This window comes from Phoxinus phoxinus, assembly GCF_949152265.1.
Source record: "Phoxinus phoxinus genome assembly, chromosome: 13".
NCBI lineage: Eukaryota > Metazoa > Chordata > Actinopteri > Cypriniformes > Leuciscidae > Phoxinus > Phoxinus phoxinus.
In genome coordinates this window covers 30,542,926-30,568,255 of record NC_136888.1, presented here as the reverse complement: position 1 = coordinate 30,568,255, position 25,330 = coordinate 30,542,926, and the positions used below count along the sequence as shown (strand labels likewise).

At 36.7% G+C, this 25,330-nt stretch overlaps 1 protein-coding gene across 2 annotated transcripts in view; it reads right to left on the bottom strand.

Annotated features, from left to right (window-relative positions):
* Nucleotides 1-23,618, bottom strand: part of otx2b (orthodenticle homeobox 2b) — a 79,162-nt gene extending 55,544 nt beyond the window's left edge. The window contains exons 1-3 of one of the 2 annotated variants that reach the window (XM_079632793.1): nt 23,510-23,618; nt 23,052-23,173; nt 20,457-20,615 (exon numbers count right to left, since the gene is read on the bottom strand). The gene's annotated coding sequence lies outside the window, so the exon portion shown is untranslated. Of the gene's footprint in view, nt 1-20,456; nt 20,616-23,051; nt 23,262-23,509 lie in introns of those variants that run through there. The other variant, XM_079632792.1, reaches the window with a different exon arrangement.
* Between the last annotated feature and the right edge of the window lie 1,712 nt (nt 23,619-25,330).

Genomic DNA, 25,330 nt, shown 5'->3' with positions numbered 1-25,330 from the left:
TCTAGCTCTTGACTGAGCCCAATCCCCAATTCGCTATCAGAGTTGGACTCATCATGAGATTGCTGTTCTACATCTTCACTCCCATCTCTTTCACACCTGCCCACCTGCCATTGCAGCTGTATTTGTTTATAACACAAGTTGCAGGCATCCATGACATGTTCTCAGAAATGTGTTGCACATTCTAGGTGATCGTCGAGCTCCCCTACAAAACCTATTAACCTAACTTTACATATACCCCACACTGCATGGCCCCACCTTCTCTATCTCGAAAATCTGACCTGCTTCTGTTATTCTCCACACATCCAGAACTTTGCCATTTTACATGTTGATTGTAACATCATTGGACCAGTAAACAATCTCAAGGCTTATATTTCAGTAGGTTTGTAAAACAAGCTATAAATCGTATATAAAAATACATCAAGAATCCTTGACTTTAAACGTAAAGATGCAGGCATTAAACAAAACAGAGTCCTCTAAAAAGTGGTGCACATACTTTTTCAAACTACCCATCAATATCTGCCCACTTACAACTTGTTCAGCACATTTGGATTTACCTAAGAAACAAAACCAAACACCTATTTTTTGAATGATACGCAAACGTTTATATACCTACAATACACGAAGAGCATACTAATTCTTCTAGATTTAAAAAAGTGACCTTGGTTGCCCTTATTTATAGTCTCAAGGGCTTCTAATAACATCAATCCTTTGAGCACGCTTCCAAATTCAGAGTCACAAGTTGCCTTTACTTTCAACTTTTAAAGCACACTGTTCAAAGTTTACCAGCATAAGCTGCCTCCTCTCCTCTTATGGAGATTTTTAATTGGGCATTGGTGATGTAATGTGCCTCATAATAAGCCCATTAAGCTGTCTTTTTTTCTCTGCATAGATAGAGAGCGTTGTGGCAGTGTGGACACCTCTGCTATTTATACTGCTCAAATCCTCATGAATATTTACACTGAACAGCGATGGCAAAGAGAGTAGGCAGGCACCCTGACAAATAGCTCTCATGGGGAGGATTTCACTCTTCCAGGAGACACACTAGCTCTGGAACTTATATTTTCTATCCGGAATGCACCTCTCCACATGGTTTGGATACTTGCAGCAAAAGCAATTAATTCTTCCATTACACTCTACTAACTAGGACGCGAAACGTAATGCATTAGTTTAACTAATTTTCCCCTTGAGGAAATCTATCTGTATATGCATCTATGTCATATGTGGGCCCGGGTGAGACTCAAATCACAATTTTGAAGTTTTGATGACTTGACTTGTTAAATATTAGAATACTTGAGACTTCACTTTGATTTTGCTGCAATTACTTATTACTTGGACTTGAGCTGATGACTCAAGACAAGTCATTTTTCACAGAAAACACAAATCTTCGACCTAGATGCTCTTTTGATGGGCACATGCAAATTTTTTTTTTTCTTGGTAAAGCATAAAATGTGTGTGTAGAAAAAAAAGCTTGGTCTGTGTCATTGAAAACAGTCTAGTGACAAAATCCAGACATTTCAATCTTCTATCAATAATTATTGATATCAAAGAGTCTGTAGAGTAAAACAACTTGATGAGGTGTTGGCTATATACACATTTACATTCTGATAAGGTTTTGTTTCCATACAAACGTATATATTATATTGAGTGAGTGAGTGAGTGAACGTTCTAGACAACCAAATTATTTATGTGATTAGGAATTACTTCAGCATCATGTATACTGCCTACTTGGAGAAGTGAGGGCTGTCATGCCATTCAGTTGGCCAAAAGCCTTGTTAAGGCTGTGTAAACTTATTTAATATGGATTAGAAGTTGACGCAAACACAAATGCGGTCTGTGTGTGTGCTACGGCAGCAGGGCAGTCATGAGGCCTGGCCATGGTGTCTAATCCTTGTTTAGGGTGTAGTGAGGCACAGCAGATTAGGTAGCCCGCTCCTCATGCCACCCACAGTTACAGACATCACATTCTCTGAGTTTGTATATCTCTTGCCCTCTATCTCCCGCTTTTTGTCTCTTTAACACACACCAGAAAATTTCCAATTTCTTAACAGGGCTTATAGATCATAGAAAAACACTGAAACAGAAAACATTTTACAAAAGAACACAAATCAACAGAAACTGAATTGATTTCTAGTGTTCCGGAACTTGACTTAATTAAAGTGGGAATAATTGAGCACACTTCAGTTGAAACAAGGGATTTCAGTGGTGTGTTATCAAATTTTGGTTGGGAAAAAAAAGCATTCTTGCGATGTTAAAATTGGTGTGCAATGAAATAAAGACTAACAACTAAATTAAACAATAATACACGTTAAGTGCGGGTTAGAGAGAATATAAAGTACTGAACTTATACTTTGATTAGAAATGTAACAGCTTACACATTTTTCTTCTCTTAAATATACATCTTAAAAATAGATCTAGTTCTTATAAAGAAAAAATCTTGTCAGGATATTTTCCACTGCTGATATAACAGCATACAACAATAAATATGAATATTACTGTATGTTATTGTAATAAATAAAAAAAACTTTAATAATAAATGATAATGCTTTAATTCAAGGCATCATTAATGTTACATATTTTGTCATTTAAAATAAGTAAATGCATATATGTGTGTGTGGTACTAAATTGCCTGCAGCTGGTCACAGGGCCCATTTAGCAGTCATCACATGACCCAAAGCCTGAAGGATCCAAGCTGAACTTAATTACCGTAACTATTCTGATTTGTAAAAAGCATTCACGTGATCCTAGAACTCGTAATTACAACTTTAGGCTCCGAATTTTCAGAGAGCTACGACTTGTACCACGCGACCACTGCAGATTTATTTTGGAGTTAATAGTGCAACAGAAACGTATAAGTCTTATTTTCCAGCTTCAAGTACAGCATCACACGTATTGTCATCTCTTATTTACGGTAATTACGTCACGGCGTGAACACAGCATTCCATAAAGCAACACACACAACTCCTAACTCTCTTAATCCTACTTAATTTTAGTGCAAAAAATGCACAAGTGAGTAAGAATGAATGTTTTCCGAGTACACTGCCTCAGTGTTGCCCATCTATAATAAAACAGCCTAGACACTAAGCTTTATTGATCTTACAACTTGATAAAGTGATTAAGAGAGCTCATGGGGTCCTTTTAAACACACCCCACTTATAGATTACCAGCTATGCTTCGCTACCCCTGACTGATAGTCAGTTTAAGAGAGAAAAAAAAGTGTGTATGTTGGTGACTTTGCTGTACTGGCCCAGTGAGTAGATACCTGTTGTTGGCTAGGTCTGGAGATATGTGTATGCACACGAGTAGATGTGTGCAATCTTGTGTGCTTGTGCCTCAGTACACGTGACTGCTTACATCGGATGGAGTTGAAATTCTCAAAGCAACAAGATGCATGTGAAAAGGATAATTTGTTGGCAAAGCACCTCCACTACATCGACATCACACAGATCTTATGGAGGTAGCATAATGGGTTTAGTCTGCTGAGGGCTACAGAGAATCACACACACTCTTTCCCCCCCCATCCAAATTTTCCACTCATTTAACAACACCTACGTTCTGTGGGTGGGCAGACATAGCTGAGAGACACAACTGTGACCACCCGGAAGCTGTTCGAGTCATGTGACAGTTAAATACTTTTTAAAGATGTTTATTTCATATGCAGTAAAAAAAAAAAAAAAAGCTCTGGAAAAATTAAACAATTTTTTTTTTAAAGATTTCCTTTGGCAGGAAAATATAACAGAATGACAAACATTTCTATTTGTATCCATTTCAGATATACAGATTAATTTAATGTAAATATTAAGTATTAGAATATTGATCAATTTGAAACCAACCTGAATAGTCTTTACTATCACGTAACGTTGGCAATTTTTTCAATGGAATATATATATATACACACACACAAAATGTGTGCGCGTGTGTGTGTGTGTATGACTCCAGGCTTATTAAAAGCTGCATGAGAGGAAGGAATAAAACACATTTTCTTTTTTTGTATAGTATGTAAGGCGGCAGCAAAGTAACTGGAAAATAATCAAGTTGACATAGGCGCCACCTCTCTCCAACAGTTCTGAAAATATGCTCTAAATATGAAGTACGACACACGTGTGTGGCCACAGCAGTGATGGATGTGAGACGTGGAGGGAAGTGGTATTCTTAAAAGCCCTGGATTCAGTCCAAAATTAAGCATTAAAAACAGGCCCTGTACATAGTGCTGACTCACCTCACTAACCTCACAGCCCTGCTAATGCCAAAGACAAATTAGGAAAGACTTGATGGAAACCTTTGTGAAAAGAGTTTCCAAAGTTTGTCTATGTACTCCAAAATATGCAATGCAAGATCAAAAGAGGAAAATGAACAGGTGTTTATGACTAAAACATCGCGAAAATGCACTATGTACAGTACTCATACATTACACAGTATATACACACTAAGAAATTCAGAGCATCTTATATGTAAACTTCCTTAATTTATCCCAGGGTTGTAACAACTTCCTCTAACATCTACAGGAAGAATTTCTTGCAAAAGCAACTTCTATGTTTATTGTGACTCAATAACACTATTTTGTCATCAAAAATCTAATCTAACGAAATCTAAAATTGTTGAACATTATATCAACACTAAAATAAGTCGTGTTGTGTCACTATTGATGAAATATGAAATACAATTACAAACAATTTTACTCTTCATATTCTAGAAGGAGCAAAAAAAAAAATCATAATATTAAAAAGATGACCCGCAAATAAACGGCTGGAAAGGAAAAGACAGCTCACTTGTTGTTGTTGTTTTGTTTAACAAAATCCCTTTCTTTTTGTGGTTTACAAATCGGTCCGTGGCTTCAATATTTTATTCGCACATCTGGGTGGCATTGAAATGCCCTCATCCCAGTCCAGTCTTCTGAAAAGCATTCATTTCAGTCAGTATGGCACTGCCAATGTGTTTACACTTGAACCAAATCTGTAAACCTGAATTAATCATTTAAACCAGTCTTAGGAATCAAATGAACGGATTCATTGAAGAAAAAGAAAAAAAACCTGCGAAGAGGTTGGAGAGTGATTTTTTAGTCAATAAGGGCCTATTTATCACACAAAGCTATTGGCTTCAAAAGACGTGGAATATAGTGCATGAGTTATTACTCCTGTTATGATATGATATGTTTAAGGTGCTTATTTGCTTTCTGAAAGCTGCAGCCCCTATTAATTAAATTTTCATGGAAAAGAGTGACCAGTGTAGTGTAAAAACAATCTTATTTTGTGTTTCACGAAAGAATGAAAGTCATACGGGTTTAGAAAGACATGAGGGTGAGTAAATACTGACAGCTTTTTTTATTTTTTAGGTGAATTATCCCTTTAAATCACTGTAGACTGAAAGATTAAAAAGTGGACTACATCTTAATAAATGCACATGCAGTCCGAGTGGTGTGGGTGAGCGCGCGCAAGACGGCCCTGACGCCTGACAGTGATTGATGTTTATATATGGAGTTTCTGAAGGGCCGCAGGTAGCATTGGTCAGCGCTGCTAGGGGTCTGTTTAATTGAAACCTGTCGGAGCCCAGCTTTTTTTCCCTTTCCCCCGCGTGCCTCACCTCACTCGGCTACGCTCACTCTCCCAGCATCTCCCTGCCTTTTGTTCCTCAGACCTACCACCAGCCTGTTTATTTTCCTTCTCAAATTAATTTAACAGAAAGTAATTAAATCTTTGCTTCAACAACCAGCCGCACACAAGCAAATGCAGCGTGATGAAAAGGTGTGTGGAGGGAGGCAGCAGAAAATCAAGAGAAACTGGTGCCAAATGACTGCTGGAGGCTAAATATAATACTAAAGGTTGGAGTCGTAGGGGTTAGGGCTCCTTAATAAACGAACTGCACAAGGTGGCAAAAAAACAAGTACAGGTCACATTGTTGTAGGCACAGGTTGTGGTCGGACTGATGGTTTGGGGTTTGTGTGTGTGTGTACAGTCAGCATTGTTTCAATCCGTGGAGTCATAATGCATTTGGCAGCTAGTGTGCGCAAGAAATTAGTTTTTATGAAAGTTCTTTGTTAAATAACAGCTGGTCATAATAAGAAACAAACAAAGAAGAAATGAGACATGTTGATTACAATATTGCTTTAAACAAAAGATTTTGCTATAAATGTATCCTGTGTATATTTAATTTGACTGACACCAATTGCATTATGAAGTATATAAGTTTGATTCATTCACAATAAAGCCATACAAACTTTTACATGCACTTAAAAAAACTCTATAAAAGGACTCATTTCTGACTGAAGTCCATTTTTTTGAAAAGTCAGACTGAAAGTGGGGCTACATTTTTAAATCCAGTCATTCTAATCCATCTTATTTTTAAGTTATTTTCTTATTTGTGCCCTCTGTGTATCCCCTCTTGACTTTGTCGCTTTGGGGTTTTCTTACATTAGTTTTTCTTCGCCAAGCTGAAAGCCAATCAGAGTGATCTCTCTCACCGTGATCTACTCAATCGGCCGAAATGCAACCAATGTTTGTCCGACTCATGCCAACAGACCGCAAAAACACTCACAGACGACCCGACATTGGCCGACACCGGACGGTTGGCTTGGTGTGTCACGCCATTAATGATTCAGAAGTCTTGCACATTTACAGAAAATAGCTTACTTACACATGGAAAAATAAGGTGGATAGGAATCTCTACGATTACGAACTTCGTGCGAGGGTGAAAAAATCCCCCAAGGTGATCACGTGCATTTGACGTGCTGACCAACAGAAATCTGCTTGTTTTGAAAGAGATTTGAAAGCAGCGTTGCTTGCATCGGTATACTGACAATTGACAGTGGACATTTTTTGCCTATGAATAGTATGAAATTTGCATCTTCATACAGCATGTCATACAGGTGAAACTCAATATTTTTTTATATTGTGCAAGAGTTTTATATTGAAAAGAGTTAAGAGTTAAATATTGAAAAAACTCAATATTTTTTTATATTGTGCAAGAGTTTCATTTATTTCAGTAATTCAACTTAAAAGTTGAAAGTAATATATTATATAGACTCATTACATGCAAAGTGAGATATTTCAAGCCTTTATTTGTTATAATTTTGATGATTATGGCTTACAGCTTATGAAAACCCCAAATTCAAAATTAGAATATTGTGAAAAGTTCTCATAAGATGTAATCCATAATCATCAAAATTATAACAAATAAAGGCTTGAAATATCTCACTTTGCATGTAATGAGTCTATATAATATATTACTTTCAACTTTTAAGTTGAATTACTGAAATAAATGAACTTTTGCACCATATTCTAATTTTTCGAGTTTCACCTGTACAAGTTACAATTAGCATACAAGCCCGCACATGCTTCGAAAGACTGTGTTGTGTATTTCAAATAATTGTTGTATTGCAAATAGGGCTGGGATAAACGATTATTTTTTAAACGATTAATCTAGCGATTATTTTTCCCGATGCATCGATTAATCTAACGATTATTTTCCCCAGTCCGATTCGATTTCGATTATCGATTATCTGCCCATTAATTGACTATAATAGCAATTTATACATGTTGATTTACATGTCTGAATGAAAAAAAACATGAATTCCTTAACATTGCAATAGCCTATATGTTTATTGCTCTTAAAATTCCAAAATAAAACATTGTACAAGTGCATGCATTTCTTAGTCAGAGGTAGCATTCAATAAAACCTTGATTAAATATCAACAAGTAGGCTAATCAAATCCTATGTGTGTAATATAAAGATTTCAGATTAATATATTCGTTTTCCTTAAAATTTGAATTAACAGAACAACTTAAACACTTTGCAGTTTGAATGATGTCCTGTAAACAAAATGACGGAGTATGTTTTTGTTTCCACTGTTCGATCGCGCCTCACACTCACACACACACACACACACATAATTAAACACTCTGCGACTTTGCGATCGCGCCTCTCTCTCTCTCTCTCTCACACACACACACACACATAATCAAACACTCTGCGACTTTTCGATCGCGCCTCTCTCTCTCTCACACACACACGCGTACACAAATATAATCAAACACTCTGCGACTTTGCGATCGCGCCTCTCTCTCTCACACACACACACAGACACACACACACACACACACACACACACACATAATCAAACACTCTCAGACTTTTCGATCGCGCCCGCGCCTCTCTCTCTGCCGTGGTGCTAGAATGGAAGGCCATCCCCATTTTGCAAAGACGACATATCAGGGAATTGTTTCCTTTTTAATTAAAGAATTCCCACAATTTAGAGGAACGAGTGCGTGCCGCCTTGCACTTCTGAAAGTCTGAGGAGCGAGTGGTGTTGCTACTACTCTCCGACGCCGCCATTTTTGTTTTGGGTCTGACGAATCGACGTGCATATTTTGCGTCGACGTATTTTTTGCGTCGACGTCATCGATGACGTCGACGCGTTGTCCCAGCCCTAATTGCAAATAATGCAGGTCACTTTGACCGAGAGATCATAAACCTGCTGTAGCTCAAATGTACATGTAAGGAAACCGTGTTGGCTGCATGACTTTCTTCTATGGAACATAAAAGAAGATATTCTAAGAAATGTCTCAGTGATTTTTATTAGAAATCAATGGTTACCAAAACTGTTTGGTTACGGAAAACCTTAGATTTTTTTTGTGTGTTTCACTGAAGAAAGAAATTCCTAAAGATTTTTCCTTTCGAAGGTTTATTTAGCCTTGCAAAGGTGACTAGGGTCCAGTCATTAGGAGACGTCTAGAGGTTCGTTGAGAAGCTGTCTTGGTGGGTCTGAGGCATGAGTTTAGAGGTCTCGCTCGAGTTCAACAAGTGTCTTTGAACTACACTGTGGCGTTGATTCGGACAGCCACGGCAGGTATTTGCACAGCAAATATTTTAATCCCCAACTAATCACTTGGTTAGACCCCGCGTGTTAAGGGGGAGGGAGCTCGAGGAGGGTGTTAGCATGTTAGCTGGTGGCCTGGCACATTCCTCCTGTCAATGACGCCTTTGTTCTAAGGGGATTGTGGGAAGAGTCAAACATGGTGACCCCCGGAGAGGCACCATGCAAACGCACCACCCTTCCCTCCTCCCACAACCCACCCCTAAACGCATGTCAGCAGCCTGACGGACCTGCGTGTGCTCCTGCATAACGCTGCCATTGGTCATGTGATGTATTGATGAACGAATTATCTTACAATACACAGCCCGTCAGTAGAATCATTTATGAGCACCTGGTTCAGTGCTAGATTTAGTTTAGCAACCTGCCAAACTTCACTGGGACAACCAGGCAACTTATTCAACTCTTTTAAAAGCTGAAGTGTGCTTGTCTACACTGTGCATCGGGACATAGCTAGTTATAATGCTTTTATCCACATTTGATGAATTATTCTTGTAATAATCAATAGAAAATGTACACAAACATATCTATTCAGTGATATTGTAAAAAGATAATTTTTCTGTCATTCTTTCAGAACAAGATGTAAAAAGTGGATTTCAAATTGGAAACTTTTTTATGTATTAGTTCTGTATGTACTGAGACTGTTTAATCAGAAGATGTATTTTTCCTGTGTATGCTAACATGTAATGTAGAAACTCAAGTGGCTATTGCACTTTTTCAAGTAAATTCAGACTTTCTAAGTTGGATGGGATGCAGCATAAATAAGAAACTGGAGATAGAAAGGAGAAAGTGGTCCGGAATAAGATGTAGTGAACAATCCCAAAGACTGAGAGATGAAAATCAAGGATATTTCCTACAAAAGGAAATAATTTGTCTGTAGAAATTAAGATAGAATGGCGTGAATTGGGTAATGATACCATTAAATATAATAAGAAGAGATATTGAGGCAAAAGAGTCTCCATCTGCACCTCATTGAGACCAGGAAGAATATGCCAGAGCCGGGTGCCAGATCACAGCCCACTAACTGATGGAGTGGCCCATGAAGACAGCACTGTGGCAGTAGATATGCTTCTGAGAGAGGTTTAAAGAGTGGAACTGATTGTGCATGTCTCATTCGAGCTCTTCACAGCCCTTGCCCAGGGGGCTTGGCTTTCAAAGCTGGGTGACGTGAGTGTGCGCACGCACACACACACACACACAGAGAGAGAGAGAAACACACTCCATTGACAAAGCTCCTTGCTTTCTTTCTCTCAATATATGAGCTCACAATTCATTTCATAGAGGTAGTCCAAAAATGTGCTCGTGATTCCGATTTCCTCCACTGGTGCTTCCTGTTTCCTGTTCTATGTAAATGCTTTAGCTTTGGATCTCAGTTAGTTTTGCATCAGGACCTTCACATCACATCAAGTGATGACATAAAGTACCAACATTTTAAATAAAACCAATATCTCCTTAAAGTTCTTTTCTTCAGTATTGTGACATACATCCGAGTCAGACCGATTAATGAAAAGGAAAAATGTAGGCTGGGGACTTGTGTCAGTCAGTTGTTGATTGGATGGAGTCAGACCTTAATGTGAGCTTTCAGTTAATTGTAAGAACGAGGGAGAGGGGGTTATGCAGATGATAGGATTGGAGAAGTGAAGTGTGTTTTCACTACAAGGTAAAAAAATTTAACATTTAGAAATGCATGGATTAATTATTTACAATGAGATCAATATCATGCAAAAAAATTAATACTCATAATTATATAAAATATATAAAAAACGGTTAATTTTTATTCCATGCCGACTTTAAATGTATAAATATTACCATGAATAGGCCTGACAAAATGCAAAAAAATATAAAGATGACAATTTTATTCATGCATACACAACAGCAGAAGTATGTATAATATAATATAATATAATATAATATAATATAATATAATATAATATAATATAATAATATAAGCTTACACTCTAAAAAATGCTGGGTTGTTTTAACCCAATTTTGGGTCAAATATGGACGAACCCAAACGTTGGATCAAAAATGCAATTTCAAAATGTAACCCAATGGCTGGGTTTGTCCATATTTGACCCAAAATTGGGTTAAAACAACCCAGCATTTTTTAGAGTGTATATTACATATTACTTTTTTCATATTATGCTTGTGTATTTTATGATTGTTCTCAATCTAGATTTAGACATTGTTCCTGATGAAGGCATTTTATTTGAAGAATATGTGGCATAATTGGATCTGGATCAGGGAACTGAATAAAACAAAATCCATATGCTATGAAATAATTGTAAAATGTGTTTGATTTGAACGTACAACACCACTATCAATTGCACAGAAGACGAGAGAGTCTGAGAGTCGGCGGCTCTGGATTGAGATCTCTGGCCCGTCCCCTGCTGACACTCGTGCAGGCAGATCACAGGCTCATCATGTCGCCTGTGTTTGCCCAGAGCCTCCTTCATCAAATGACACGTTTGCCACACGTTTATCTTTATCAGATCTGCCGAGAACCAGAGATGAGAGACGGCGAGGGGGAGCGGAGGACGAGAGCTATTGCCTCTCTCGCACTCTCTCTTTGTACCCGCCATCGCCTGGGGGCCAATTACCTTCTCCTCTGACAGGAGACCCCCCCCCCCACCACACACACACACACACACACACACACACACACACACACACACACACACACACACACACACACACACAACCCCCCCTCTCTCCACCGCTCTCCCTCGCTCTCCTGCGCTACAACTCCAGCAACATCTGCCCCTGAATATGCAATCAGCTTGTCAAGGAATCAAGGAAACATATATACATACAAATGTAGCGGCAGGTGTAAAGCTAATATTTACTGACATCAGATCTGTCCGCACTTACTCGCCTCTCATCGGAAGCTGGAGGAAGAGACCCGAGCACTGCCAGCTGATCCCGAACTCCACCAGGACTGCTATTCTGAACCTGATGTCAAAACCATCCGCTATCCTCTTATAGCTGCACTATATTATTTACTATTTAAAGTCGGCATAAAACGAAAGTTTTCTTCCTTATTGTGATATATATTACAGTGAAACTGCTTCTGCAATGAGAAAAATGTTTTTTTTTAGGATTTGATTTCATCCTTTGGGAATTGATTGGATCATAGGAAGTTGGACATGGCCAACTAAATGGGCGAAGATCTGAATGCCACTTTGCAGTCAGGATATATATATATATATATATATATATATATATATATATATATATATATATGCTGTATTTCAATTATTTTAAAGGTGCAGTGTATGGAACATCTTATAGACAGGTGAACATTTTTGATTAAAGATTACAAAGGCATATGGATCAAATAAAAATTATACATGACAGATAAAAATGTATACGATATTCTGCAAAAAAAAAAAAAGTCAATGTTGATTTCATGGTATCTTTAAAATATTTAACTGCTAAGGCGAGCATCACGATTACTATTTTTTATATTTTTTGGTTTGGTATAATAATAACCCTAAGTATTATGTGCCCCTGAAGATGTGTTTATTTGAAGCATGGCAGAGATCAAGGTTGCGTCTGAAATCGAATACTTCCCTACAATATACTATTGTAGTACTATGCGAAAAGTACCCGGATGACCTACTACTTCCGGCGAGAATCTGATGACGTACTACCTTCGCCATGTTGTCATTATCATGTGACCTGCCAGCGTCAGTTGCGTCGCAGTATCATTCATAAATCCTCTCCCGTGGCCTCATGGGATGGTAAAGTGTTTATCGTATGCACACTTCACAATCTCACCAGAAGTAGAAGGTCATCCGGGTACTTTTTGCCTACGCTTTTATGAGTACTGTGAATTCGGACATTCTTCTTTTGTCACATACTGTTTTTAGTAGGGAAGTATGCAACTTCTGATTGAGGCTACGTTTACACGTGGACGGCTATTTGTATAAACGGACATTTCACACCTCTCAGTGTCACGAGAAGCTCGAGCCCACGTTAGCCAATCAGAATCCCGAAAATAGTCACATACTGTGACGTCGGCTGCCTAAAACTCAGTTTTTCTCAGTTTACATGCAAACGTGCAAACAAAGTTTTCAAAAATCTCCACTCTGGCCGGAGTTTTTAGAAAGAATCGTTTTCAGAGGCGAATTCTCTGTTTGCGTGTAAACGAAGGGCTCAAACGAAGGGAAATGTCTCCGATTTACAAAATAACCATGTACGTGTAAACGGGGCCGCAGCCGCACTTTCCTGCAGAGTTTAGCTCTAACCCTAATCAAACACACATGAACAAGCTAATCAAGGTCTTCACAATTACTAGAAAGATGCAGGCAGGTGATTTTGATCAGGGTTGGAGCGATACTCTTCAGGAAAGTGGATCTTGAAGGCCAGAATTTCATAGTAGGCCTACATAACTCATCCCACACCATTTGTGCTGAACAATATCTCAAATTGTGCAACTTGTTGGGCAAAGTTGCATTGAAAATTTTAATTAGCCTCATATTGATTTTAGTTCTATCTAGAAACCAGAATATCACAGAAACTAGGGATGGACTTGACTTGACAAGTAAGCAATCTCTTAGCCCCCACCAAAAAAACACCCTAGCAACATCCAGCTAACTGCATAGCAACACCCTAAGCACTGATTAAAGTCAGTTTCATACAGTATTTCTAACCTTTTCAAAGATAATTTAATGGTTCTTCATACCAGTAACCATTTTTAACAAGGGTTCTTAAGTTGACTATATTGTTATTTGGAGATTTAAAAGTCCTTCACGTCACGATATGTGTTCTTCAGATCAGTGTATTAAGTATTATCTATAAATAGATATAAATAGTGGATAAGCAAATCCCTCCAGGGTTCTTTGAGACTCCAATTTATTGGTTTTTCTGAGGGTGTTTTATAGGGGTTTCAAACATACAACTTGATAAGGTCCTCTTCTGGCATCACAGGAACTATAAAAAGTATTTCAAATTGAGCTTAAAACTATTCTCTTATAGCATCACAAGAAATGATAAAGCTTCTCCTATATCATCACAGGAACTTAAAACAGTTCTCAGTGTTCATTTCTACACAGTTCTTCGTTTAAGTCCGATTTAAAAAAAAATATATATATGAGAAAAATTCAATTTAGTAAATATTTTATTATGTCATATTCATACATTTGAGTACATTTTACAAAAAAAAAAAAAAAAAAAACTTTAGATGAAAACAATATTAGTTGAAAAGAAAGTGCCAAATGTAACCAAATATTTATATTTATTAATTTATATGTATCAACATTTAACAAAAAAGTTATGTCCTAGTTGTGGAAACCTGAGCTCCTTCAATAACATAATATTCGTTGTCTCTGTCTATTCACAATCACACTGACTTACATATTCCGACTAACACATAACTAACATGCAAGTTCACTTGTGCATTTATCATTAACAGGTTCATTCACTGTTCAGGAGGGTAGTTAGAATTCAGAAAACGTAATTAAACGTAATTAAATCATTTATTCTTACACTAAAAAATGATGGGTTGTTTCAACCCAATTTTGGGTAAAATATGGACAAACCCAGCTGTTGAGTATTTTTAACTCAACGTTTGGGTTTGTCCATATTTTGTAAAAGAGGTTTGTAACCTCAATGTGACTTTCCTAGTTAAATAAAGGTTAAGAAGAATTTTACCCAAAATTGTGTTGAAACAACCCAGCATTTTTTAGAGTTATTCAGCAAGTTATTTTATCTTTTATTTGATTCATATTAATGACAGAGCTGCAGGTTTATTAGGCTGCTGTCACTTTAAGACCGAACGCACGGATCTTTTATACTGATACACATCCGGTTTACATCCCAAATGTTTACTTTCACTTGAGACATAACCGAATGTATTCACATGAATACTCAAGATGGGCACTTTGACATAATTGTGTGTGTATTCGACGATTCAAGCGCAATAAGACGTGAAAGACAACTGAATTTGTGATTACATGCTGAGGCTTTCTGTGCGGTGTGCGAGTTACTCTTTATATTCTCAATTTCATCCTTGCATTTCATCATTCTGAATTGTCGATAGTGCTATATATTTACATACCACGATTTAGACAATATAGCAAATCTCTAATGATAGATACATTATACCGCGGTAACGATATAGGTGCAGATCTGTTAAACCTAATCTGTGAACTCTGAAAACCGGTCATTCCAGTGATGATTCGGAAAACAAAAAGTTTCATTAATACTGAATGTTACGCCAGCAGTGAGGAGCAACACAATGTTTTCGAGCTTAAAGACTTTTCCAGCTGTCAGAATGAAACTGAAGAGCAAAAAAAAAAAAAAGAGAGCAGAGATAGACACAGACATAGATGCAGATTATCCTCTCTCTCATTTTACATCCAGAGATTGCAGAAGCATCAGCACCTCAGAGAGAGAGAGAGAGAGAGAGAGAGAGAGAGAGAGAGAGAGAGAGAGAGAGAGAGAGAGAGAGAGAGAGAGAGAGAGAGAGAGATGACAGGAACAGGCTGTGTTTTGACAGCTGTCTCTTTTATGCGACCCGTCACAATCTCATCCTGCTTCAAGATTAGAGAAACAGAGAGAGGAGAGATGGGAAGAAACAGAGACTTCTATTCTTGTAAAGTGTGTGAAGTTTAGGGACAAGTGAAGAAGAAAAAGACACACAAGGACATGAGCAGAATGATACACTGAACTAAAGCCATAGGAGCAGCAGAAGACGAGAGACGGGAGAGAAGGGAAGAGAGGGAGAGAGCAGATATAGAAAGAAAGCATTTGCATAATGTCCTCCACCACAGTCGGACCCCGAGGCTAGCCGCTCAGGATAACAGAGGGCCAATACTCTTAATTCAATCTCGTTATTTTTTCTAATACTTGAGAAATTAATAATTCTGGCCCCCGCCTCCGCAAACCACCATGAGCGCTGAGCATCACAGAGCTGCCTAAGTTTGTAACTTTAACCCAAGCAATTGATGTGGGGAGGCCCTTCAGGCAGACCTACTAATGAATGGATTGCATGTGAGAGAGGGAAGTTAAAAGATGGTCTTTTATAAAGTAATTTAAGAAAATCCTGTTAGCTGGATCAAGTACAAGAGTTTAATTTCTCAAAATGGGGGAATATGTGAAGCTTTTTTTCCCCCCATGTCTCCTTCAGACTCAGAGATATGCTGTATAATGCGCACACACAACACACACACACACACACACACACACACAATGCAAACGCACACATACACAGTTTTAGTAAATAACAAATTGGCTAAGTGTTAATGTGTGTGGATATGTGGATAGTGTGCGTAGAAATGAAACCACTTAGTCTAGTAAACATTGGATAAGTTACGGGAAGTCAAAGCATACACAGACAGATATTAATCAGATCAGATTCACCATACTTCATGCAGCATCTGTAGGACACACACCTTCTCTCACACACATTGTATTTTCATGTTTTATGGGGACTTTCCATAGACATGGTTTTTATACTGTACAAACTGTATATTCTACACTAACCTTTTTACATTTTCAAAAAACATCACTTACTGTATTATGAATTATAAGCTGTTTTCCTCACAGGGACCAAACAAAGTCTGCGCGTGTGTGTGTGCGTGTGTGTGGTGTCCTGGTAAATTATGGGGGAAAAATGTCCCCACAAAGATGGCAATATCAGAAATCCTTGTCCTTGTGGGGACATAATATAGTTCCCCCATAATATAGGGTTTACCAGGACACCACACACACACACACACGCACGCACACACGCGCGCACACACACACACACACACACTGAAAAGTTTCTCATTCTATGTTTTCCTTTATCAGGGAACACACTGATTCACATTTAGCTGTTTTTTATCCCATTGTTCTTTGAAAAATCGTCCTACACAAATAAATACACAATTATTAATATTACATTTATTTATTTATTACTGTTATTTATATTACCTACTATTTATATTATCTACTATTATTGACTGATATTGGTATTACTTCCATTGTTCTTTGACCAAAGATCATCCTGAATAAATAAATAAGCATACAATATTAATTATAATAATAATAATTATGTGATCGTTTTATAATATATTATAATTATTTATATTGGTTACTATTATTTAATAATTACTGTATTATATTAGGTTTTAATTATATTGTTCTTTGACCAATGATTATCCTAGATAAATAAATATGCAATATTAACTATAATCTATTATAAAATAATACACCGCATTATTATAATTATTGTTTTTTGTGTATTGATTGTTATTACTTAATGATTATTATATTATTTAATATAATTCCATTGTTGTTTGACCAAACATCATTATAAATAAATAACATATAAATAAAACTGCAATACTAACTATAATAATAATAATGTATATTGTTATTATTATTGCAGACTATTATGTCATGATTACTATATTAGAAATGTGCCTGATCTTTTCTGGCCACAACATTAAACTGATAACTTTGAATAACTGATTATTCAATGTTTTAAAATATAACTCTACATTTTATTATTCGAACTGCAGTGAACTTAAATTGATAAATCTGTCACAACAAAAAGTTCCGTTTGAATGATTGACCTTTTGTTTGAATGTTTGGACTGTAAATGTTTGACCTTCTGTTTGAATGTTTGGACTGTAAATGTTTGACCTTCTCTTGTTCGCACATAATGATATCACACAAAATTACAAAAGTTTTCACTGGATGAAAACAAGAGTTTGGCATATGACATTTTTGCAATGCACTGGAAAAGGCAGTTGAATATATACACAGGAAATGAAGGTCACACACTATTATAAATTATAACACTAGTATATTATGATTTAATAACAAAAAAATGTGAGTTCATTATGTTCAAATTGACAGCTTTTTTATTTTGAATGCTTCTGTTTTTTTAATGCTATAAAGTAGCCTGCAAATTATTTCCATTGGTTACAATTTTGTTGTAAATCGTAATTCTTCTGTCAGTTTTATTTGCAGGTGTCATATGACATTCTACGTTGCTATCGCAAATGCCTCATTAATTAAGTTAATGCTAATTTAGCCTTTCTCCTTGTCTCTCGCTCATCTGTGCCTTGGGACGCATCTTTAGAACTGGAGGGCAATTGAGAGATACTGAAGTGGCTGGATGGCAAGGACTGACTTTGGTACACACACACACAGTCTCTCACACACAGTTATCCTCACTCCTGGCAGACATACACAAACATTCCCAATTTCTAATCTCTCTCTCTCTCTCTCTCTAATCTAATTTTCATCATTCTCTCCCTTACTCTTTCTCTCTCTCCTCAATGCCAGCCAACTCTCTTTTTCTAAATTCTCTCTCCTCTCAGCTCTCTTTCTATCTCCTATTTCGCTTTTTGTTCTCTCTCTCTCTCCCTCTCTTTTCCTCTCCTCTCCCTGCATCTCTTACAAAGGCAGCAGGCAGTTTGCCTCCCCTGAAAATGAGGCCACGCACGGCAAGTATGCAAATGAAAGCAGTGCTGCTGGATTAGAATGGGACACCATATACCCTAAATCATGATTGTCAATCATGGCGAGGGATTAAGGGATACGGGCTTATAGACCTAAAAAAGCAACACTTCCCCCCCGGGCGCACTTCCATTGTGAAAGAGGGAGTGTGGGAGAGAGGGCTTGTTGGGGGGCTGCTTTAGTGCACTACTGCCCTCTGCCTTTCCATCAGGTTTACTGCAGGCTCAGAGCCCAACAGCGCAGTGCTGTCCTGAACAACCCAACAGATTACACCATACTGTTTTATTTTAAGACCAAAGCAACACATTATACAGGAAATTAAAAATTAAGTGCATTTGCTTTTGGCATTGGATGCGAATTTTGATCATTTTAAGGCACTTCAGTGCAATAGTCATGTGTCATTATGATATGACATTATATTATAATAGTGTGTGTGTATTAAGTATTTATGATACTATTATAATAGTATCATAAACTATTAACATAAGTTAATTTTTACAAACAATTGTAATTATTTGTATGTATATATATATATATATATGTGTGTGTGTGTGTGTGTGTAGCCTATATATATACATTATATATATATATATATATATATATATATATATATAAACTAAATAATTGCAATTGTTTGTAAAATGAACTTATCCTATTCATTTATGAAATAAAATAACCACTGTCAGGACAGATCATAAAACAAAGTGCTTAGAACTATTTTAGATTTAAAAATCTGTACATATTTATGTAAAAAGTCACTACCGGTAATTTGAAAAAGTTAATAATGAAATGAACAACAAAGTAACATTACATAGAAAAAGTGGCAGGTGTATTATTTAGCATTTACACACTAAGAATTAATGCACAGATTATTTGATATACAGGATCAGATTGTTTTGTTTCGTCCATTGCTATGGTTATTAGTGTCAATCACATTCAATTGCACATTTAAAAATGTACAGTATAATATATAGGCATTATACAGAAAGCAAGCAAAGATCGCTGCCACTATAATCACTGAAGCTGTCAATTACTTCAGTTCAATGCAATGTCCACACAGCTGCAAACTCCCGTTATAATCAATCAAGTCTCTACGCTGTGCAATGAATCTTGACATTGCGTTTATACTTTGTCGGTTATAATGAAAGGATTCGTGACTGCAGTTTTGCCTCATCTGCAGATTCTGACTAACTTAAGCATCTGATTGGCCACTGTATTCACGCGCTCAAAAGACATGTCTGTGATTGGCTACAAAGCTCAACGCTGCAAAAACACTTGAACAGAAACATTTGAGGCTCTTCAGTGTTCACAGAGCGCTTACACAAATACTCACGGGAGCGTTATAAAGCAGCGGGTACCGGCGTATCGTCGCATTTAATTAGGGATGCACCGGTATGAAAATTTTTGTCGATATGATAACCGATACTTGTTTATATTTGAAAGCCGATAACCGATATATTGTCCGATAAATCTAAATCAAATGTTAGATAATTTATGAGATCCTGATTACAAAATCCAAGTCCAAAGCACACCATTAATAATGATGTTTTCATGATAATTGTATGTACGGTAGACTATATGACAGACTTGTGCGGCTCATGTTGCACTTTACTGTATTTTCCTTTTATGAAGGGATTCCAATCATATTTCAAGCAATTCAAAACCATCATGGCAAACCGTGCGCATCTAAAGTGTCTCAGCTGAAGGAAATAATCCATTATTTATCGGCTTTAATATATCGCTCAAATTTTCTTATTGGGCCGATAACTATAACATTAAAAATACACATATGCCGGCCGATACCGATATGGTGGCCGATATATCGTGCATCCCTACATTAAATGATCAAATAAATCTTCAATGTGGCCAAAGACTAATTTTCAATTAAATCCAGGAAAAACTAGTGAAAAATTAATATAGAATTAATTTGATTGATGCTTATTAGATGGTTTTGCATATTTGAAAAAAAAACTTCCATTATATTTCCTAAAAATTATATCAGCATTACAGTGTCAGAATTACACATTTTTAAATAGACAGAATTTTGGCATGCAAACTCTCAGACAGCACACACACCAAATAAGATATTGTCAGAAATAAATCCAAATTACACACCAACCTTACCCAAGGTTCATACCTGTTTTCTGCTGGATTTTTACATATCCATTGTGTCCCTCACTTAGCATGGCACCAGTGTTTCTGGGGGCTTGGCATGGCATGAAGAGTGCAGAGGTGGGTAAAAACAGAGGGCAACATCTGCTTCACAACAGGAGACAGGGCTGCCACCGTATTACATCTGCACACACACACACACACACCTCATGAACACAAAAAGACTGCAGAAAAAATGCAACAGAAATGAAACCCTACTGTAATCCAATCTGAGCCCCAAAACATATGAAAGAAGATTCATATTAAATACTCAAATGAAATTCACATGAAATACTTTGTTAATTTGAAACGTACTGTACAGTGTGCCTGAAGCTCGAGCACTGTACAAGAGCTTCACCTCAATATACCAACAAACAAACATATAAAGACTAATTGATACGAGTCTATCGACAGGCATAAGAGCAAAGGGCTAATCGTTCAGCATCATTAGGTGAAGATTTAGCTTAAAAGCTTTGAGCTGGCATTAAGCAAAGCTGCTGTTGACATGGATTGAGTGCTGTAATGCTGTATTGTCACTGCTCCAGGAGGCAGAGAGGGCGATTTGAGAGAGTGATGCGCTCAAGCTGGGATTTGTGGGCTGCCATAACACTGGAGGGCACTGGAGGCAGCGTGGACCGAAGGAACGGTTGTGGGAGCGCTAATAACACTGCGAACAATACTGGATTTAATATCTAATAACTAATTAAATGTGTGGGTAGGCTCCTGTAACCACAAGCTACAGTAAAGTTTGCTGTAAGAACTTTGCTGAAAAACCAGTTGTGCACGATCGAAACGCTTTCTGCCCTCTGATTCATAGTTTGTACTTTTTAAGCAAGTATAAAAGGCCTTTTAGTTATTCTAAAAACGTCCTCTTCATGTCGTTCTGATTTTGTTGTGAAATCTTTAATGATTTTGATAAAGTAAACATAAGAATAACTTTTATATTGGTGGTAATATTTCAAGATGAACTAGACTGAAGCAACTTAGGTTACTTGTTTACCTGACAAAAATCATATTAAAATGCAAGTATTAAACATTTAAATATAATCTTAAGACATATTATTGGAAGATATACAGTGACAACTGACATTTATGCATTTTATGTAGTCTGTTATGCTGTTATAGAAATCTCACTGATTTATATTACAAGTTATTAGAATTTCATCTTACTTTTTGGCAATATAAATATTAGCAAACATCAAATTGCATTTTTTTTTTTTTTTGCGAATGACAACAATCCAACGATCTACTTAACTGCTGATAAATTCCCACCCTAAATGTTTTCTTGTCTACAGACAAGATCGGATATACATACGTCACAATAGGAAAGAAAAGACGAATGTTTCATGCCGACTTAGAAGCCTGAGACCATGTGCTAAAGGACATCCTGATTGTCAGAGACTAGATGTTGGGGTTTGGCTATAACTTAATTTATATATATATATATATATATATATATATATATATATATATATATATATATATATATATATATATATATCTGATGTATAGGAAAAAAAAGAGAGCAGTATATTATTTCACAACTAGCATTGGTATTTTTTAGTATAAAATACCAATGCTAGTTTACATAGTTTAATGTACAACTTTTATGAGTGTTCAAAGCACATTATGATTTTAGTATACACGTTTTATTTTATGTGACAAAATGTCCTCTGTAGGGAGCATCAGAACTGCAAAGTTTTTTTTTTTTTTTTACATAGTGTAAATTAGATGGTGTGTATATTGTTGGTTTAACAGCCTAAACCATCGAGCAAATGCTAATATATTTAATTTGGTTCATATACATTTTATGCATTATTTATAAGAGTATAATTATGTGTCAAAGATCTAAAAAAAAAAAAACCGTTAATCTAACTACATCAAATTCCTAAATTCAAGCACAGCTAAGTACACTTTCGTTTATCTTCGGAACACAAATGAAGACCTTTATGAAATCTGAGAGCGTAGGCTATTCTTGACAGCTACTACGCAACTACTATTTTGATGCTTCAAAAAGTTCATAAAGAGATATAAAACTATATGAATTGAGCAGTTTAGTCTAAATATAAAGCGAATATAAACAGAAGCTCAACAGAACCTGCTTGATGCACGAGAACAACCCTCATTGGTTCTTGCAGAAGCTCAAACTGCATAACAGGAGAATGAACCTCATTGGTTCTGGCACATCAAGCAAACATGTTTCTCTGTGATTGGATTGATTGTATGTGAATAAAAGCCTAATTATATTAATTAGCTAGTAGCCATTAACACTAAATGGTAGTTCACCCCATAAATTGATTTTTGTCAATTTATGCCATAACGTAATTCTCACCGTTTTAAACTCGTAATTTGTTCATCTCCAAATGAAGATTTGTTTGGATGAAATCTGAAAGCTAGGCCTACTAGTTGATGCTTCAAAAAAAAATAAAAAATTTTTTAATAGCCTAAATGTGCATTGTTTCAAAATGTGAGAAAAAAGTAAAAGTTGAACTTTTAACATCTTTTGGATGATCCACAACTGGAGAAAGATCATCATTCCACATGAGGATAATACGTGTTCCTTCCCCAAAACAAACCTTACCTTTTCAGAGATGTGTCAGAGTGAAATGGTAAAATGATGAGCTCTAATGAGCAGACTGAGGAAAGGGTGAGCAGAGGCTTTATCCAGCGTTCAGTGTTGACAGCACCGCTAATCCTCGCCACCTGCTCAAACACACACACACACAGGCCTCCATAAACAACAGCAGCGTCCGCGTTGCGTTCACACACTCGCCCTGAGTCAGCCGTTCCCGCGGGAGCCGTCTCTCAACGGTTATCGTGCCCCTCCGCTTCCCGCGCTACGAGCAAAGCGTTAATCGCCATGCAAAACAAATAGTTCTCAAATGTTTGGAAAAGGCCACGCTGTTTGCACCAGGGCCTAACAAAATAATTTTTACAAGCTATCCAGTTGTGATTAGGGCTGAGAGAATTGAATTTCCCTGGCAGTGATCATATTCATATTAGCCTAATTAATAGTGCTGTTTAACTTTGCCTGTTTACCATTGTAGAAACGGCACACTGTGGCTCAGTTCAGCTCTGAAGCGTTTCTATCTCTCTCGGCCTTCCCTGGCCGTGACGACCGCACACATCTTAAACACTGCTGGGTGGTTAAGCTTTGCAGTTTTCTCCCATTTTGTCTTATAAGTCGCGGGAATAATTTTCCTCCTTTGGGAAGATATTACCCTAAACCTTCATGGTTAAGAATACAGGATGAGTCCTTGAGAAGAGTCTATTTTTTTTCCAGAAGACCTATTGAGTCTGTTTGAAGAAGAACATCTAAATATAAAACTCATTAACTTTATTGATTATTGGCTGGCTACAGTTAGTGCAAACTCTTAAAGGGTTTCAAAACAAGGTTTCACAGTGATGCCATATAAGAATCTTTCAGTGACCATTTTTTTCTTATCCCATCATACTCACCCTCAAGCTATTATAGGTGTATATGACTTTCTTATTTCCGCCAAACACAATCGGGGTTATATTCAAAAATATAGCCTACTGGCTCTTCCAAGCTTTATAATGGGAGTAAATGGTACCTTTTTTTAAAGCATAAAAATGTGCATCCATTCATCATAAAAGTAATCCATATGGCTCCATGGGGTAAATAAAGACCTTCATAACTTTATAAACTCACTGGCTTCCAGTTCATCATGCGTCGGAACTCGACTCGAGTGCGGCCATTACCGGAAGCCAGTGATTATGGTTTATAAAGTTATAAATATGGATATTTTCAGAAGGCCTTTATTAACCCCCTGGAGCCGCATGGATTATTTTTATGAGGGCGAGTAAATTGTAAGATAAGTTTAATTTTTGGGTGAACTATACCTTTAATGTGAGAACATTTTAATAATCTAAAGAAGCCTTTTTCAAGATGAACCCTTTGAGCAATATAAAGGTTCCATTCACGGAACCATCAGAACCTTTATTTTCAAGAGTGCACGTTCCTCACTTGAATAAAGGTTCTAACGACATTCAGGGAACCTTACCAATTCTCAAAAGATTCTTTATAGTGAAAAAAAAGTTATCTATTAAAATGTTCTTCACACTTGGTTCTTTTGAGAACTGTTCACTGAAAGGTTCTTTGGGGAACCCAAAATGTTTCTTTAATGGAATCGCAATGAAAAAACCCTTTTAGAACCTTTATTTTTAAGAGTGAATGTAGGTGACTGGAGTGAAACAATAATATTAACATAAAAATATGATTATAATCAAATTCTAAAAATCTAATTTCATGTAATTTTCAATACTTTGACTACTGTTAACAGTTTTATTCATACTGTGAATGAGTGAACACTCCCTCATAGCATCTGTGTATAGAATGTGATGTTAATAATTGTATTAGTTCATGTTTTTATTCTAAATTTAAAATACGGAGGGAAAATATTTCTGTAAAAATTGATGAATCGTACCAATTACGACAATATTCCCAGAAAAGCATGCCTGGAATAATTTGAAGCTAAGGAGAGAAAAGTCAAGAAACGCCAGTAGTTTCATAATCAACGGGCAGTTTTTCATTTTAGAAATGAGTGCATAGCACCTGTGGGACACTGCAAGAATGCCAACATCTGCTTAAACCAAAGTAGTGAAATGATTTATTATTTAAAATTCACCCTTATGCGTACTTGATTATGATACTGTTCTTTTTTCTTTTTAACCTATAACATTTTCAGTTTAATAATAGTTTGGATGATATTTTATTAAATAAATAAACACTTGATCAGGTCAGAAATATGTAGGCTACTGCATGTGACCCGTGGGCTTTGAGGCCACCCTCAATGAAACTTGCCTGATTGTTTCACACTTTTTATTTATGGAAATAAC